Source organism: Meleagris gallopavo, unplaced genomic scaffold (genome assembly GCF_000146605.3).
Source record: "Meleagris gallopavo isolate NT-WF06-2002-E0010 breed Aviagen turkey brand Nicholas breeding stock unplaced genomic scaffold, Turkey_5.1 ChrUn_random_7180001956879, whole genome shotgun sequence".
NCBI classification, from domain to species: domain Eukaryota; kingdom Metazoa; phylum Chordata; class Aves; order Galliformes; family Phasianidae; genus Meleagris; species Meleagris gallopavo.
In genome coordinates this window covers 5,322-12,250 of record NW_011217341.1, presented here as the reverse complement: position 1 = coordinate 12,250, position 6,929 = coordinate 5,322, and the positions used below count along the sequence as shown (strand labels likewise).

Here is a 6,929-nt window from a genome sequence, read left to right as displayed (position 1 = left end):
TGCCGCCGGCGGGGCCGGACTGCGGGGGGCCGGAGCCGCGCTTGCCTCTGATTGTCCGTTTCGTTCCTGACCTCGCGCTCTTCCCTCCTCTACATTCAGCCTGGCTTTCTCCACAGAGCTCAGCCCGCCGTTCTCTCCCGTCTGTCCTTTCTCCCTGTTCTCCTGCCTATAGAAAGTCCTTCCCACACTGGTGCCTGCTTCACGACCTTTTCCCCTCAATTGCTTTTCCTGCTGGGATGGATCCCGTGTTATATTTTCTGTAGCAGCAAAGGAATTTTCTGAGTTTACTTCTTCTTATCTTCGCGGCAGTGGCTGTGAGCAGAGCCCAGGTGCAGCAGGAGCCGTCGGCGGAGATCACCGAGGGCACCGAAATCAATATCACCTGCTCGCACCCCAACACTCAGTTCAACCAAGTCATCCACTGGTACCGTCAGCTCCCGGGCCGAGGACCCGCATTCCTCGTTAGCGCCGTTAGTGGCTCCAAGGAGGTGCCGGACCCGGAGGGGAGGCTGTGGGTGTCGGCAGACCGCCGCTCCAGCGCCCTGTTGCTCGCCCAGCCCCGGCTCGGCGACGCGGCCGTGTATTACTGCGCGTTGGTAGCACGGGAAGCGAAGCCGGGGCTGCGGCCGGGCACGAACTGCTTTGGGCGGGGCGGGAGCGCAGTGCCGTCCGAGCCCGCAGGGGGCGCTGCCGCTCCTCCCATGACATTGCTGACATGGAACACGTCCCTCGCACTGCTCGCCATCTCACGGAGTTACGGTTTCCAGCTGCACACCTTCATGAGTGTTGAGTTTATGTGCTGGTGCCACAGACACCTTCATGTGATCTCCTCAGTGTCTCTGTTTTGAGAGTATGAGACTGTGTGAGAAGATTCAGGGCCGCTGGCAGTGAGGTGTGGATTCAGCTGAAGCCAGTGTAAGATGTGTTGGCTGTGAGGGTTACTGGCTCGAGAAGGCTGTGGATCAAGTCCCTTATCAGCTTAAAGGGAATTACAAGTAAAAAGAAACTGATAAACAAAGCACAGAATGACCCCTATCTCTAACCAAATAGGATGACAATGAGCCTCACTATTCCTCTTCAGCCTTTTATTGATGTGCCAGATGTTAGATTTGAAGTAGATGAGCTTGAGCTTTGTGAGTGACAAGAGACAAGATGAAAATGAAAATTAGGAGTGCTCTAGAAACATTTGTGGGGCTATGCAAACATTCTAAAGAATATTTAGGGAATGGTGAGAGAGGAGTGGGGAGGAATAAGGGGACTGGAACAAAAGTTCCAGTCAGTACATCTGCACATATGGATGAGCCCTGTGTCTGATCACTGCAGCCCATCCTGTCTCCTTATTAAATCGTGACCTTGTCTGTGCAACACTGAAACTGCTCTCTTTCTCATGTGGGAGCACCCCAAGGTCTAAGCCAGTAGATGCAGAGACTGGTGTGCAGAAGAGATCTGGGTGCCAGCAACCAAAACAACATGCACAGCACATCAGGATTAAACCAGTGACTGGGAGGAGAGAGTATTCAATTCTAGGAGAGAAGTGGGTAAGGAAACACAAAGCTTGGGAGTGGAGGTTAAGTAGGCTGAGATCCCATGGTAATATCTGAGGGATCAGCAGGAGTGTGGGGATGTGTGTGAGAGGAGTGGGTGACTGCACGCATCTGCTGGCCAGCAAACAGCAGGCTGGCCTATCCCGAGAAAAGGAGGAGACCCACATGCTGGGTAAGAGAAGCCAGGCTCCAGGCAGGAGTATTGGATGTGCTGAGGGCCTGAGCTCACACTGATGGGCTGTGTGATTGTGGGAGTGCTTGTGAAGCCAGTGGGTGAAGGTGTGTGCTTCCACAGGGGAACTGCAATCCTGATTAGCCAGAGAGGAGGAACAGGGCTTGGCTCTGAGCTTAGGGCTCATAAGAGAAATGGTGTTGTTACCTGTGGGTGTTGCTATGGCAGTGAGTGCCCTGCCTGTGGAGCCAGCAGAGTCATTTCCGGCAGCTCTGTCATCTTGGGGCTGGGAGGTGGTTTTCTGCCTTTTTCTCACTCAGCAAACAGGAGGCTCGGTCTCAGCATGCTTCAGTAAGAAGTAAGAACTTCGTTCCCCAAGTTCCATGTGGAAATCTCAGGGTTGGGAGGAGCACAGAAGATGTTGCATGGTTTTCTACTAGTAATTCTTCCACGTGAATGCTTTCCATATGATGAATGACTGCCATGAAATCCTCACATTATCATGTGTAGTCTAGGGCTGCCCTTCATTCCTAGCAACTTGAGATCACTATTAAAAAGATCGCATGGAGGCTGAGGCTGGGTTGCAAGTAACATTAGTGACTCTGAAGAGGGAAATGAGTTTTCTTCCACAGGGAGCTGTTGTGTAGGCAGCACCAGAGCTGCCAAAAATCTGTGCACATCCCCCCTGGTCAAGCTTTTAAAATGCATCCGTTTGTCCCGTATCAGTTGGGTTGGCTATGGGGAAATTATACAGCCAGAAGAAGGGAATACAAGGAAAAGAGAGAAAAGGGTAGAAAATGGGGAACTTAGCATTGAGCATGGTGGGCACTTTCTGCCATCATAGTGTCTGGAAATTCAGGAGAGATCAAAGCACCCAAAAGTGATGTAGACTCCATCACAGCTGAGGATGCTGTCAATTGCAGCAGAGCTGGAGGATCCGACAGAGGTGTTCTGTAGGTACGCGCTGAGGTTGAGGCCAAGCAAGGCCACTGTCATGGGAAGGGGTTTAATGGTGACTGTATGGTTTTTACCATGCCTTACACAGTGTTACTTGCAGCTGTTGGCTGGTGAGGTTGTACCATAGGATGGGTATGGCAGACATGGTTTTTAGCAAGGCATGTCTCAAAGAGGTAAGAGGGTTTCTTGGCTTCATCCAGAGAAGACACTTTTGTTGTTAATATGTTGGCCCTGCACTGCTCTAGACTCAGGGGTACCATACACAGAAGAGACCATTCTCTGTAGCGCATGTAATGAATGGAAAATATCCCAGCTAATGATACGGGCTAGTGTGTGGCTGTTTCCACTTACACTGCCTTTACATTTTCTGGACTGTTACACCCAGTCTCTCACAGAAGGTTCTTCTGAGTATTGAAATTGAAAGAACCTAGGATTTCTGAGCCAAGTATGAGTCAGAAGAGGAAAAGTTAGGAACAAGAAAAATTCTATACTTGAGTTCTCTTCCAGGATGGCTCCTGAGGTAAGGAATGGATGAATGGATGCCTGGAGAAGGATGGACAAATCTTTGTATACCTGTGTCTGTGGAAGAAGTGAGAGAGAGAGGAGATGGAGAAGATTGATAAGAGCAGTGATCAGCAGAGGCCATGAGAACACCACGTAAGCCAGGAAAAGACACCTTGTGTGAAGTCTGCTGCTGCTCTTACAGAGCTAGAAAACCTCACTCTGACATCATCTCCTTCTGAAAGCACAGGGCCATGGCAAAGGAGAACAGGACTTTTCTGATTGAATACATTCTTCTGGTTTATACAGGCCATCCCAAAAGTCACGTGCTCCTGTTTGTCATTATCTACTCCACATCTCTCCTAATCTCAGCCTCACCTTTGTCACAGCAGGGAGTGATCAGTAACTGTGGATCTCAACATGGTCCTTGTTGCCTGGCTACAAGCTGGGTAAGAGGAATATCACAGTCAGTTTCTACTGGGATGATGGGCCTCTTCTGGGGCTGGCCTGTGGGGATACCGTCAGGCTTTATTCTGGGCATTATGGTTCCTACTGTCATCATCATCCTCATGCTGTGCTTTTCATAATAGCTTCCTACATCTGCATCATCTCCAGAGTTCTCTCTATTCCTTCTAATTTCACTCACCAGAAAGCATTCTTTGCCTGTCCCTCTCATCTCAGCATGGTTCCCTTTCTTTCAGAGACCAAGGCCAAATCCAAACATAGTTTACCAGGAAGCTCCACCTCTTGAATGCACTGGACGCTCAAGGAGCCTGGCAGGGCAGGAGAAGAGCAGTAGATTGGGCTGTAGAGATATACACCTGCAGCAGAGCAAGGGGAGGGCTGTTCTACTGTGTCCCTGGCCAGGGGTCAGAGCTATTCTTTATGGTTACACTGGACTTTGGTCGGCTTGGTTCTGATGCTCTTTGTCTTGTGATTCCACCTGAGCCAGCACTGCCTGATACAGCAGATGTCCTGAGGAGAGATGCTGCCATCCTGATATCACGTAGAAACGATTTTCAATGCCATTGCTTTGCTGCTGGCATCACACAGAATCTGTGTGAAAGGAAATCCCTCACAAAACAGATCCCCAGTGTGTGCTGAGGTGTGAAGTTGCAGGTGTTTGTGTGGGGAGCAGTAATACTGCATAGAGCACAAAGGCTTTTTCATACCTGGCGCGCAGGGAATATGAGAGGATCTTGGTGTCTGGGGAATGACACTCCAGTGTGAGTCCTGTATTTGGGTTGGTGCATGCCGTGTGCGACTGGGGAAGTACAAAGATCCTATTGAGTGCAGAAACATCTCACACTCACTGCCATGTGCCAGTGGAAATGAGGATATCTGCTCTCACACAGAGTCTTCAGTGGAGAAGGGTTGAAGGGTTGGGGCACTCTGAATGCCTTCCATTTCCTGAGCCCGAGGAGAACAGTTCCATGCTTGGGGAAGACATGACACCACCAAGAAGCTGTGAGTGTTTAGGCATGAGTCACTGTCCTGGGCATTCCTGTACCCACGGGAGTATTGAGTTCAGAGGGACTGGGGGCTGCAATCTGTGGCCTCCAGTAGCTGGTAGCAATGCTGACTGGCGGAAGCCATTGACCATAGGCAACTTGGCAAATTTATGGCAGGGCCAGGAGCTCTGTGACAGCTGCTAGGACCACACAGAGAAGCTGTACCCTCAGTGAAGGGTGAGTGGAAGGGGATGGGAAAGTGGAATAGAGACGACAGAGGGTCAACTCCAAGAAAACTATAACTTCCCTGTTCTTGATGGCCTTTGGAAACGCCTTTCTCTGAGTCTCCTTCCCTAATACTGCTCCTCCTAAAGCCAAAGGACTAGATTTCCCCAGAGTGTGTGGGACTTCTGACTTCACTGGGCCTCCCCAATTCACCCTCTCCTGAGTATTTAATTTATCAGGATTTCCATTCACATGACATGCTCACGGGTCGAGGTGACCTGTATAAGGAGAAATACCAAGGCAGGGGCAGATGGTCATTGATGGTGGAGGCACATCTAGGAATATCTTCCCATTCTTCAAGAGAGAGTGCTTAAAGAAATGACTGTCTACAGTGTGCACTGATCTCCAAAAACCTGTGGAGTGCTGGAGTCTCCCTAGCTTGTTCTCACCAAAGACATCCCCTTCTCCTTTGGCCATCTCTACATTTATGGGGAAAAAAAATGCACCAACACAGAAAGAAACAATAAGGGATGCAGAAGTGTTTAATGAGTCTGAGGAGAGAAATGTCACCCAAAGAAGAGCTCTGTGTGTGGTGAGCAACAGGAGCCGACAAGAATCTGTTCTTCTTTTCAACAGCAGCATGGCCACAGAGCTCTATCTCCCAGCGAGAGTTTTTGGGAGATGAGCAAGTCGGTTGGGGTGCATTTTGGGGGCTACTAACAGAGACCTCTAAAGGGAAAAGACAAGAATGATATTAGATACGAAGAGTGAGTGAAAGAGATTATCAGTAGACATTCTCCACGTTAACAGAGATGCCATATTGGCCAGTGCAAGTCTGTCTTTCAGGGCAAAAGCAGCAACACATTTCTTTTTCTGACCAGTGTCATGTTCAGCATTCAAGGGGTCCTTGTCTGGGGCATCATCCAGCACATTCAGCAGGGGTTGCACCTTCTGCCACAGTAGCGGTTGGAAATGCAGGAGAGGTCAAAGCCCCCCGAGGTGATGGGCACGCCCTCAGAGCTGAGGATGCTGCCAACAGCAGCGGAGGTGGAGGATCCGACGGCGGTGTTCTGCGGGAAGGAGCTGAGGATGGGTCCGGGCAGGGTCACCACCACGGGAGAGGGCTGGATGACGATGGTGGAGTTCTGGCACTGCCTGACACAGGGCTCATTGCAGCTGCTGGCCAGAGGGGTTGGGCCACAGGGCTGGCATGGCACACACTGGTCACAGCAGGACATGTCTCAGGGATGGAGGTGCACCTGTATGGGGAGAGCAGGGAGCAAGCAGAAGATGGGGATGCATGAGGAGCAGCCTATCATCACGCTATGAGGGAATCAATGCACATGCAGTGCTTGGAGCTGAAGACAGTCCAGGGATGTCCAAGGGATTCTTGGTCTCATCCTGACAGAGCCCAGTGAAAGTCACTGGGACCTATCCAAATACAGCCCAGACCCTAGACCACAAGTTACCTCCTTACAGTCCCTCCCTCCTCCCATGAAAAACATTCTCCCCTCTTCCCTCTCTCATGACAAGCAGAGCTAGGCATGGAACAGAATTAGTAGCAGCTGAGAGTACGTCTGAGCTCAGAACTCTGTTTGCAGAATGAAGAGAACAAGAAGGAGCTTCACACTCACCTGATTCCCAAGAAGATGCAGGTGAAAGAAGTGGATGAGGTGGCAAGGAGTTGGGCTGCCTTTTATAATGGACACAAGCTGCATCATTTCCAGAGGCATCCTTTGCAGCAGTGATTATTTTGTGACAAGAACCTCTTGAATGCAAAACATCCCAGCTAATGTTATGGGCTGTGTGTTGGTTTCCTGTGCTGCTGCTACTTGTCACATCCTGATTTAAGTCACTCCCATGGCTCACGAATGCCACCTTTTGAGTGGCAGGAAGAAAAACCCAAGCATTTCCAAGCAGCACATGTCAGTGTGGGCAAAACACTCAGTTCACATGCTGGAAGAATCCAGCAAAGGCAGAAGATATCAGCATGCTTAGTGGGGCATTGGTGTGAAACAACTAGAGCCTGTGTGCTGGATTTATGCAGCTGCCTGTGGGTATAGAGGTTTGCATGATTCC

The 6,929-nt window shown here is 50.2% G+C and overlaps 1 pseudogene; it reads right to left on the bottom strand.

Moving 5' to 3' along the window:
* Positions 1-5,388: 5,388 nt before the first annotated feature.
* Positions 5,389-6,704, bottom strand: LOC109365151 (annotated as a pseudogene).
* Between the last annotated feature and the right edge of the window lie 225 nt (positions 6,705-6,929).